Below are 12,072 nucleotides of genomic sequence, written 5' to 3'. Positions count from 1 at the left end.
TCAATTGAATCCCAACCCAAATTCGTCTTTGACTTTCTTGTTGTAGGTAATACTTGGGATCCTCAATGTCGTCCCATCAATTGAATCCCAACCCATCTCAGAAGGCAGTTCTCTGCACTGAGTTTTGTTTCTCTGTATGCAAGAATAGCCACGACGATGCAGTTTTTATTTGGCAGCCAAGAGATTCTGAACCAAGAGCTCCAATGGCTCCCAGACTGTCCAGTACTCTGAGCGAAGGAAGCCGTTCCCCCTTCTCTTTGCTTTTGGTTGAAATTTTAGATGTCTCATTACGTGGCACTATTGTAGATGTTGTTTTACATGTGTCATTACAAGATTAAAAGCTTAGGAAGCTCAGACAATTTCATTGCTCAGGAGAGGATCCTCTCCCATTTAATTTTCATCATCCATGGAAGTAAAGATTTGTAACATGAAAATGCATGAAAATGTTCCATGGTAAATAACGTTGAAAATGTGAAAAACAAAAATGATAATTCCTATCAATATTTTGAGATCGAAACTTAATTTTTTTTTATATCCGCTCTAAAAATACATACTTTAAATTAATTTATATGGATCCATGAAATCGCGAAAAATATGATTTGCTCTTGCTATATGTAACGCCCCAAGCTGCACCTCACCAGCTTAAGCACGTCACAGTGCCGCGAGCCTCTAAAACATAAACCGAACGCTCGATTTACATTCTAGAGAACTGCTAGGCATTTTGTTTGAAAACTTTTCGTAGAAACACAGCGGAAGCTACAAATATTTTTGAGGTGAAAATAATTGAGTTGCTAAAATTTATTTCATTCGTCTAGAACTTGAAATGAGTTCTCACACAAGAGGTACGAACTCCAAGGAAATGAGAACTCAACCAACATTGACACAAGGCTAACTACTAACAAGTCTCGGAATACGAAGTTCGAGAAATAGAATTTAGAATAAGGTTCAAACGACGATTTACCGAACTTGTTTCCGCACACCCAGCTCCTTCCGCTATAGTCCCATCACCAGTGCACAGTACCTGCATCCACACTGTTGTAGGGGTGAGCTTTCGTCCTCGCTGCTCAACAGGAACTCTATCTCGACCAGATTTGAAAATCGATAAATAAATTATCGAGGCCTCAGTATGAAAACATGCTTAAACCAAGTGTTTAAAAGAAAAGACAAACTTTAATGTTTTTCAACTTGAAAATTTATGCATGATGCTTAAACAACTACGGCGCCAAATCCAACTTTTACCTGATGGCCGGTCCCATAGACCCACTACACGACCTTACCTCAATTTAATTTATCACCAGGTAAGCGTAGCGAGAGCGTCCGCTACCTAGCTACACACACGGATCGGGTCGTCATTACGATCGCTCACCGTCTGACCGGTGTAACTAACCCTCCGGAGGTTTTGGGGATCGAACCCAAGGAAGTCAGAGCCACCCTTTGCTCTCAAGCCATCACATTTCTCACATGGTTTGGTTAGTATGCATTGCATTTGAACATAACCAAACCATACCAACTAACATGCATCATTTAATAACAATATAAGAAAATCACTAACCGAGGAGAGTCCTGAATCCCTACCTGGATTCCGGTGCTTGCTTTCACGTACTCCGAGAGTTGCGAACCTTCCGTTCCTCGAATAACTGGAGTCCTAGATTCCGACATTTCGATAGTTAATATCTTTTGAGCAACTATATGAAATCACGACGATTAACAAATCGTCCAACCAATTTTTCCTGGTTTGACCAGGATTGACCACATCAAGCAAACTTTGACCAAATTTCGACCACATCCACGAATAGTCCCGAATCATCAACACTTTACTTGGAATTGGACTATCGGCCAATTTCCTTGTCTTTAGCAATTATTTCAAAGTTCCTTAAATATCACACCACATGGTAATCCCCACAAATTTACCCACTTAGTTTACTTTCACTTCAAACTAAGTTAATTAACATCTCCGTACCAACCTTGGCATCTAGTTAAATATGGAATGCCACCAAAACTTACTCTACCCTTTACCAGCTTCTACTAATTAATTGTTCTAAACAATTATACCCATTCAATTAGTTACTTTATGCACAATGCCACAAGTACTTGTCTTAAACCAATTCTCTATTATCTTTACACACACCCCGTGCATAAAACTCTGGATTTTCCAAGCCAACTCAAAACAATTTTATATCCACTATATGTCCAATTTCCAATGAATACTAGGCTATGCACCAGTAAATGCTTCCACCAAAATACTCATGCTTTGATAATCTCACCACACCAGACAAAAGAGTTTGAATCTATGCTCAGAGTGCCAACATAACAATCAATTTCATTCAACAACCCATTCAACATAGCTCGAACTAATTTCTCAATCCAAGTACAAAACAAGAAACAATTTCTTCCAGAACCTCGAATTTTACCTTCAGCAGTGCGACTTGCAGGTGAGAACCCAAGCTTCTATTTCAACTCTTTCCTGGAAGCCGGCTATAAACAATTAAACATACTGCCAAATCGAATTCCACTCATTCACAGCTTCTGAAATACGCATCCATACATGCGTAAGACGAAATCCAAGGCCAGAGGTGCCGGAGGAGTCACCGGCGTCGGTGACAGCGTCGAGATCGAGAGCAACCCAGAACTCAAATCATCAGAACCTAATCCAATTCGAAAACTAATTAAACTATGACGTAGAGGATGACGAAAGGAGTAAGTTCCATACCACATGCAGCCCAATCGGTCACCGGAAGTTGCAGAAACTTGCCGGAAAACATGAGGCTTCATGGTGTCGATTCTCGCGCCAGAGCTTCCGGTTGAAAGACCTGACCCCAGAGAGACGTCGGCGACGAGGAGAGGAAGCAATTTGTGGTGGTGCGCCGTCGTGAGGTGGCCTGGTCGCGGGTCATCAGGCACCGAGAAAGATCGAGAGCGCTGGGTACCTCCAGGTTGATCTGGAACGTTCGATCAGCCTCTCCTCTATTTATAACCTCCCTCTAATTAATTTAGACGGCCCTGATGAAGCGGTGGAAGTTTTGGACGACTAGGATTGCACCGCAGAAATTTCCATTTTCTTTAATTCATTTTCTATAATCCCACAACTTCGGAAAATCGCCATAAATAGCTCGGGTATCCGAAAAATTCCCCGAAAACTTCCACGAACTCGTTGTGTCGTGTACTTTATCATCCAACCCTCAAATTGAGGTTTTCACTTTATGAAAATTTCTGAAAATTTTCTCGAGCATCTTGACATTTATCGAGATCGTAATAAATAACTTGTTGAACGATCTCAATTTAAGCTCGATAGATTTTCCGGGGCCCACAGTTCCACCCCCCTTAAATAAATTTCGTCCTCGAAATTTCCTGATTGGTCAAATGGTCAACAATACTTTACTTTTCATGTCGGACTCCAGTACCCATAACTATTTCTCAGTCTAATTTCTTGTGGTACAATTCGACTATTACTAGTCATACATATCACCATCGGAGCTAACATTTTTCTTAACCAAGTGTCCCTCAATTATCATCCACAGGATACACTTCGCTCCGTTTAATTTTATTTTTCTGTACCCACAAGACTTTTCTTATAGCAACCAGACTGAGTAATTAACAATTTCATTACTCTCCTCATAACACCACCACACTCGTCATTTCCACAGACAATTCATGTTTATACCAATAAGACTGGGTAACTACTACCCTTGTTACCCCAAACACAATACTGCCACAACTAGCAACTCATAGCCGACTCACGTCTTCATTCAATTCCCGCTCATTACAAGTACAACATCCCGGGAATTGCAGTTTTGTCAAAAGACATACTTAAATACTCGTAGTCGGATACAACTACCCGTAGGTTAAATTATGTTCCTCACATGGAACCCACGTCAACTATGATGAACAAGTCGACGTTGTCACTGCGATCCGTAGCTTTGACGACCATTATCGTCTATTGGAATACATTCTTTGTTAGGAGTTCATCGGTCGCTCACTAACGTATAACCCGCACTTTACCGTGGAAGAAGCCACTGTCCTTAAACGGACATACACATGCAGAGCTAGTTGAGCATTCGTCTTCCCCAATCACGCTTTACAAGGATTGCACACGGAACCTTACAATCGATTTCTAAAAGTTATTCCACGAATTTCCACGCGGCGACACTTTACGAATTACCTCGTAATGTACTCGAGTTCGTTACGTATTCGTTTATGACCGTCTTTTTGGCTAATGCATCCATTCCACGAACTCGACGACGAAGTACACCTACCAACCACGTGGACGATATGCGTTGTGTTAACAACATCGAATCATGTTGCCGTTCCCGCAACAACTATGTGCCAACGAGCCTTTGGACACTAGTTTGTCGAACAGACATTCAACAAGCGCTTCTGCCACGATTTGATGAAATTTGAGGATCACCTTTTAAAGGTTTATCTCTTGGGCTAAAGGCTCACAGGCTTTTACGTATAGCACAGCGTCTATCTCGAAAGGTTCCCCAAAATTAGACGAACTGATGGTTAAGCAACCATGAATAGGACTCGTAACATACTTGACGGCAAGACACTTTTCTAGTCTACACCTCGTCAAGATCCCGTTAAGCTAAATAGCTAAGTACACGCAAGTCGCGTTTCTAATGGTGACGACGCAAGCTTTCCGCCTTTCATTCTTGGCACATCTCCTTCTTGTCCTTCGGTTGCCAATCAACTTGGAGTGTAGAGAATATCCTCCCTTATTACTACAGTTAACGTTGAATTTGACGTATATGAATAAGCAACCGAAAACAATGCCAAAACTTCACTCTGCAGATTTGCTAAGAAAATGAATTTGAGTTCTAGAAAATTTCAAATGATTTCTTTTCAACACCAAATTGGTAAACTCTCGGATAAGGAAAGAGAAAGGAAGCGAAAATTTTTTCAAAACAAGTTGCAGAAAAAGTTGTCAAATTTTCCTTCCTCACAAGGCAGATTTGGAAAAATTACCACGACTTCATTCTCAGTCGAAACGAACTGAAATTTTCCAGATCAGTAGCCAAAAGTCTAAACACTGTTGGGTTAAAATTTCAAAAATTTCAGAATTCTGATAATCATTCAAAACTGATTCCCAAGTAGTTGCTACGGAAAATCAGCAGAACCTTGAGAGTTAAAATGTCTCAACTTTGGGTGAACTTTGTTGGAATTGAAAACAATTTCGAATATAACTTGGAAATTACTTTACTCAAAATACTTTTGCAACTCGAAAAGCCTTTTCAAAACACAAGATTTTCTAAACCTTGGAAATAACTCAAATGGAGAGGTTTCAACGTTGAACTAGCATGATCTCAACTAACCAGAACTTTAATGAGGTTGGAGAATCGTAAAACAACATCAACCAAAACAAGGGAATAAAATTCAACGTAACTATTAGCAAGGAAGAAATACTTGCAGTCCTTCTACGGTCCTTACACACGTTGTTGATGACCAGATTCCCAGAGATTCGCCTGCTCTTCCTTGATAGACGTATTACTCGATGACCTTTCATGATTGGCTTCGGTAAATGGTCAAGCGTCGAACGAACTCAACCACGCAATAGTTAACATATCGATATCTACCAAATTTGTCGATACCTAGAGTCGAGCAATTTGATCCAGGGAACAAAGTAGGCTTGTTTCCTCGTACAGACGCGAATCTCGGCGTTCAGAAACTCGGTCAGTTATAGCCGTAATTAACACGAGGTTCCCACCTCACATACGAGTGAGAAGAAACATAGTTCGCGAAGCCGCTATAGAGGTTGCACGGTGATACACACCTCTTCTCCTTCTTCCTTCACGATAAGCTTCGGCCCATGCTGACTACGAATTAACTTGATAAAGCATTCCCGAGGAGGTCCACACACCGCCAAGTGTATCTTAAGGGCCTTTAGTCAAATTTATAAATTTTCTAATCACGTAGCTTCCTCGGCTACCCCAAAGCAATGCCTTATATAGTACCACTTGCCGAATCCATGCTTTCAGATTTTACAAATCCTAAAATTCCACAAGCAACGTCAAATGGCAAGTTCTAAAGCACAATTAATTCCTCTTAATTTCGAAGTTGACATGTCCAAGCGAGGATTATAGTTCCGTCGTTAAGTAGATTAAGTAGCTGAAGATCCACTTTTCTTGACTCATACCCCTAAGGCATGAGAAGCGTCAACGAGTTGTACTTGACATGATCTTCCAGGAATAATGATTTGAAGTCTTCGAGCGTTGTCAAACGACATTTCAAGGCTAACATGAGAGTAACAGAGAGTAACAATCAACACTACTCAGACAACCAAAAGAAACTCACAAGACAATTTCCATGTCCAAACATCCACTATGCTTATAGGGACCTAAAGTTTGTCGTTCACGTACCTTTTCCTTTTTACTTTTACCTCATACTGGGCCCACGTAATCTTTGCCGCGGTCTGTGCACTGTGGAGGAGCTTTGGGTGGCGATACTCATTCAAATTCAAGATAAACAAATGAAAGGATGAACAATAACTGCACTCGATAAAGATTACAAGATAGATGCAACATCGAGTCCCACCAACAATATTTCAATGAACAGGATTCACGTGAATATGCACAATTTGGAAGTGAATCCATAAACCAATTCAACATAATGTATAAACATATAACAGTTGGGCTTGAAAAGAATTTAAGACAAATCACAACAATCGAGTCTGTGGAAGTAATCAAGTGAACTAGACTCGACAAGGTATCCAAAGAAGAATCAATTACCAAGTCCAACGTTTAACAAACCGGATTCACTTAACAGAGCGATGGCAAACAACCGAATCGGTAAGTGAATCCAACAATATCTCAACACAACATTCAAAATGACAGAAAATGACACAAACACAAGGTCAATTACAAAGACAAGTCGGAACATATGTCAACCTTTCGAAGAAGGGATAACGATTTTCGGATTAAGGGATCCAAAGGGAAAAACAAACAATAGTTCCGACTAACAAGAAGTTGAAGTTTCAGAGAATAACTCTAGAGTCATTTATTTGTCGCAAGTTGTATTCAGTAATTAACAACTTTCAACCTCGGTATACATTAGGGCGATCCGGTGGCCAGTCGGGCCCTAAACCGAGTGAAGAGTTGTACTTATATGAACACATACCAGCAACAAACCGTTCAAGTAAATTTTCTTTTTACTCTTTCACAACCAAGAAGTGAATCAGAATTTCATGGTAAAGAAATTCCTAAAGTCTCCCACGTAACTGAAAATGCAGACTCTAGACGAATTTCGAAAAAACTGTTTAAATTAGTGCAAGGTTTCGTTCAAAAACCTCAAATGTAAAAACCCACGTTGAAGTTAAACAACGATTTCCACAAAAACTTGCCTTTTTCGGCACAAAGCATATTTCCGGCAAAACACATTTCAAAGTTGGTTCGGGTTAAACACGTAAATAGTAAACACCAAAATCCAAAACTTTTGAACAATAACGGGAAGTAAATCCGTTTTTCACCAAATCGCCTTTCAAAGCACTTTCGCTTTTGGCACCCCTTTTTCTAAATCTCTTAATGGAAACACCTTTAAAACCCGCTTGTGAACCGTTTTTTTCGAAATCCTTTTTCCGGAAACTTTCTCAAACGTTTTTCGGAACCCAGTCTTAAAAACCGAAGTCAACCCTTTTCCAGCGTTAGGTAGAGATTTTCACAACTTTTCAAGTCAAAGGTTCGGAAACACGTTCTCGAACAAGCATTTCCCAAGTCGACTTTTTCACAGGATTTGAAAATTTTCACAAGCCGACAAAAAAATTTTCGGGTATCAGAGATTTTTAGATCATTGAAATCGAAAACTCGGAAGCATTGCTCTGATACCACTTTCTGTAACGCCCCAAGCTGCACCTCACCAGCTTAAGCACGTCACAGTGCCGCGAGCCTCTAAAACATAAACCGAACGCTCGATTTACATTCTAGAGAACTGCTAGGCATTTTGTTTGAAAACTTTTCGTAGAAACACAGCGGAAGCTACAAATATTTTTGAGGTGAAAATAATTGAGTTGCTAAAATTTATTTCATTCGTCTAGAACTTGAAATGAGTTCTCACACAAGAGGTACGAACTCCAAGGAAATGAGAACTCAACCAACATTGACACAAGGCTAACTACTAACAAGTCTCGGAATACGAAGTTCGAGAAATAGAATTTAGAATAAGGTTCAAACGACGATTTACCGAACTTGTTTCCGCACACCCAGCTCCTTCCGCTATAGTCCCATCACCAGTGCACAGTACCTGCATCCACACTGTTGTAGGGGTGAGCTTTCGTCCTCGCTGCTCAACAGGAACTCTATCTCGACCAGATTTGAAAATCGATAAATAAATTATCGAGGCCTCAGTATGAAAACATGCTTAAACCAAGTGTTTAAAAGAAAAGACAAACTTTAATGTTTTTCAACTTGAAAATTTATGCATGATGCTTAAACAACTACGGCGCCAAATCCAACTTTTACCTGATGGCCGGTCCCATAGACCCACTACACGACCTTACCTCAATTTAATTTATCACCAGGTAAGCGTAGCGAGAGCGTCCGCTACCTAGCTACACACACGGATCGGGTCGTCATTACGATCGCTCACCGTCCGACCGGTGTAAATAACCCTCCGGAGGTTTTGGGGATCGAACCCAAGGAAGTCAGAGCCACCCTTCGCTCTCAAGCCATCACATTTCTCACATGGTTTGGTTAGTATGCATTGCATTTGAACATAACCAAACCATACCAACTAACATGCATCATTTAATAACAATATAAGAAAATCACTAACCGAGGAGAGTCCTGAATCCCTACCTGGATTCCGGTGCTTGCTTTCACGTACTCCGAGAGTTGCGAACCTTCCGTTCCTCGAATAACTGGAGTCCTAGATTCCGACATTTCGATAGTTAATATCTTTTGAGCAACTATATGAAATCACGACGATTAACAAATCGTCCAACCAATTTTTCCTGGTTTGACCAGGATTGACCACATCAAGCAAACTTTGACCAAATTTCGCCCACATCCACGAATAGTCCCGAATCATCAACACTTTACTTGGAATTGGACTATCGGCTAATTTCCTTGTCTTTAGCAATTATTTCAAAGTTCCTTAAATATCACACCACATGGTAATCCCCACAAATTTACCCACTTAGTTTACTTTCACTTCAAACTAAGTTAATTAACATCTCCGTACCAACCTTGGCATCTAGTTAAATATGGAATGCCACCAAAACTTACTCTACCCTTTACCAGCTTCTACTAATTAATTGTTCTAAACAATTATACCCATTCAATTAGTTACTTTATGCACAATGCCACAAGTACTTGTCTTAAACCAATTCTCTATTATCTTTACACACACCCCGTGCATAAAACTCTGGATTTTCCAAGCCAACTCAAAACAATTTTATATCCACTATATGTCCAATTTCCAATGAATACCAGGCTATGCACCAGTAAATGCTTCCACCAAAATACTCATGCTTTGATAATCTCACCACACCAGACAAAAGAGTTTGAATCTATGCTCAGAGTGCCAACATAACAATCAATTTCATTCAACAACCCATTCAACATAGCTCGAACTAATTTCTCAATCCAAGTACAAAACAAGAAACAATTTCTTCCAGAACCTCGAATTTTACCTTCAGCAGTGCGACTTGCAGGTGAGAACCCAAGCTTCTATTTCAACTCTTTCCTGGAAGCCGGCTATAAACAATTAAACATACTGCCAAATCGAATTCCACTCATTCACAGCTTCTGAAATACACATCCATACATGCGTAAGACGAAATCCAAGGCCAGAGGTGCCGGAGGAGTCACCGGCGTCGGTGATAGCGTCGAGACCGAGAGCAACCCAGAACTCAAATCATCAGAACCTAATCCAATTCGAAAACTAATTAAACTATGACGTAGAGGATGACGAAAGGAGTAAGTTCCATACCACATGCAGCCCAATCGGTCACCGGAAGTTGCAGAAACTCGCCGGAAAACATGAGGCTTCATGGTGTCGATTCTCGCGCCAGGGCTTCCGGTTGAAAGACCTGACCCCAGAGAGACGTCGGCGACGAGGAGAGGAAGCAATTTGTGGTGGTGCGCCGTCGTGAGGTGGCCTGGTCGCGGGTCATCAGGCACCGAGAAAGATCGAGAGCGCTGGGTACCTCCAGGTTGATCTGGAACGTTCGATCAGCCTCTCCTCTATTTATAACCTCCCTCTAATTAATTTAGACGGCCCTGATGAAGCGGTGGAAGTTTTGGACGACTAGGATTGCACCGCAGAAATTTCCATTTTCTTTAATTCATTTTCTATAATCCCACAACTTCGGAAAATAGCCATAAATAGCTCGGGTATCCGAAAAATTCCCCGAAAACTTCCACGAACTCGTTGTGTCGTGTACTTTATCATCCAACCCTCAAATTGAGGTTTTCACTTTATGAAAATTTCTGAAAATTTTCTCGAACATCTTGACATTTATCGAGATCGTAATAAATAACTTGTTGAATGATCTCAATTTAAGCTCGATAGATTTTCCGGGGCCCACACTATAGGGGGTATGGGTTTTCTATTTACTATTTTTTGGATGGTTCATGTCGTATATACAGAGCCACCTTGCAGGCTTGTAGCTATTGGTTGCAGACCAATATACTGTAGTAATTTGGTTCCAAAAGAGAATCTAAGATTAATGTTCAAAAAAAAAAAAAAGAATCTAAGATTGATATGGAAGTAAGAAAAAAATCATCACCAATATATTGACTTAGAGCATCTTTAACAATGCTAGTCGTTTTTGAGTTAAATTTTAGCTAAAATAGCTAAAAAATCATTTTAGCTAGCCACTTTAGAAATACGTCTGTATCAGTGCTCTCTATTTTAGCTAATTTTGAGTTTATATTATTTTTTAAATGGAGATTAAATAATTTAAATGTATTTATAAGTTATATAAAATTACCCAAAATGAATGTTTTAAATTATAGAGTCTTATCTCGCTTTCTATATTTAGGAGTGAGATAGCTAAAAATTATTTAGGAGTATGGTGCAATTACTAAAATATATAAAAAACTAAACATGCTCTCCAAAATAGTTAAAGAGCCAAAATAGAGAGTTTACTAAAAATGCTCTTAGATATATAAACACAAATAACTACTTTTAATTTGATCATTGACATGGATGTTAATTATATAGACTTACGTACAAGATTTAAAATGATACAAAATAATTAAAGGACTAGAGGCATAATTAGTACGTTGGAGTGTAGGACTTTGATGTGCAAGTCCTGTACCCTCTTTTCTTTTCAATCATTTGCGCGTGAATCACACGAGTATTGATGAATATCCAAGACCACATCAAGGCTAACAGCCTCACCTTTAATATTTCTACTGGCACGACTATATATTATTTTAGGGTTTATATGAGTGATAAAATAGAAATAAAAGATGAACGAGAAGGGAAAGATAAGGAATCAATCAAGTATGGGAAATTATTGGTGTGGGAGCGAGCATATTGCATGTGTTCGCCACTTCGCCCTTCTTTATTCCCGTTTGTGTAAAACGACACTTATCTTTGTCCTGGCACATCACGAAACATCGCGAGAGACAAGACCGGGCCCGTTCTAGCTTGTATGCATGTGGATGGTGCCTCTGGTATCTCCGGTTCTTTGCCTTGTCGAAAATGAAGTTTCTGGGACGTGATTAGCCATTTTCGTAGAAACCTCCGCGTACTGATAATGAAAGAACCGGCTCTAAAGTTACGCGGAACGTTCAAAAGAGGATTACAAAAGTATATGCAAGTTTTTAAGGTGAGAAAGTTAACAAATTTTAAGATCACAAAAGCCTATTCAAAAGTCCTATGGTAATCAACAACTTGCTTAAATAATTTTTTTTAATTTTGAGAATGTGCATAAGTAATTGATGCAATAAATATATATCAATACAATGAGATTTTTTTAAAGAATATCAACTGTGTGATATAAATTAAACGTCTTGAATAATATTAGGAACTTCGTCTAACAAAATACATATTCTATAGTCTACACCACTACTTCTAATAAGATGTGCTACCTTATGAAACATATGAAGTACCTGTGTGTCAACAAGTAAG

At 39.6% G+C, this 12,072-nt stretch overlaps 1 long non-coding RNA gene across 4 annotated transcripts; it reads right to left on the bottom strand.

Moving 5' to 3' along the window:
- Positions 1–503: 503 nt before the first annotated feature.
- On the bottom strand, positions 504–10,330 carry LOC112184323. 4 transcript variants are annotated; one of them, XR_005806527.1, is made up of 5 exons: positions 9,623–10,330; positions 2,412–8,243; positions 1,576–1,645; positions 1,240–1,456; positions 504–1,032 (listed from the first exon to the last, which is right to left on the bottom strand). It is a non-coding gene; the product is annotated as an uncharacterized LOC112184323 (long non-coding RNA). The 4 variants fall into 4 exon arrangements; XR_005806528.1 differs by having other exon boundaries at positions 1,278–1,456; XR_005806529.1 differs by lacking the exon at positions 504–1,032 and having other exon boundaries at positions 1,218–1,456; positions 1,576–1,637.
- Positions 10,331–12,072: the final 1,742 nt, after the last annotated feature.

This window comes from Rosa chinensis, chromosome 2 (assembly GCF_002994745.2).
Source record: "Rosa chinensis cultivar Old Blush chromosome 2, RchiOBHm-V2, whole genome shotgun sequence".
NCBI lineage: Eukaryota > Viridiplantae > Streptophyta > Magnoliopsida > Rosales > Rosaceae > Rosa > Rosa chinensis.
This window is presented reverse-complemented; position numbering and strand designations above follow the sequence as displayed.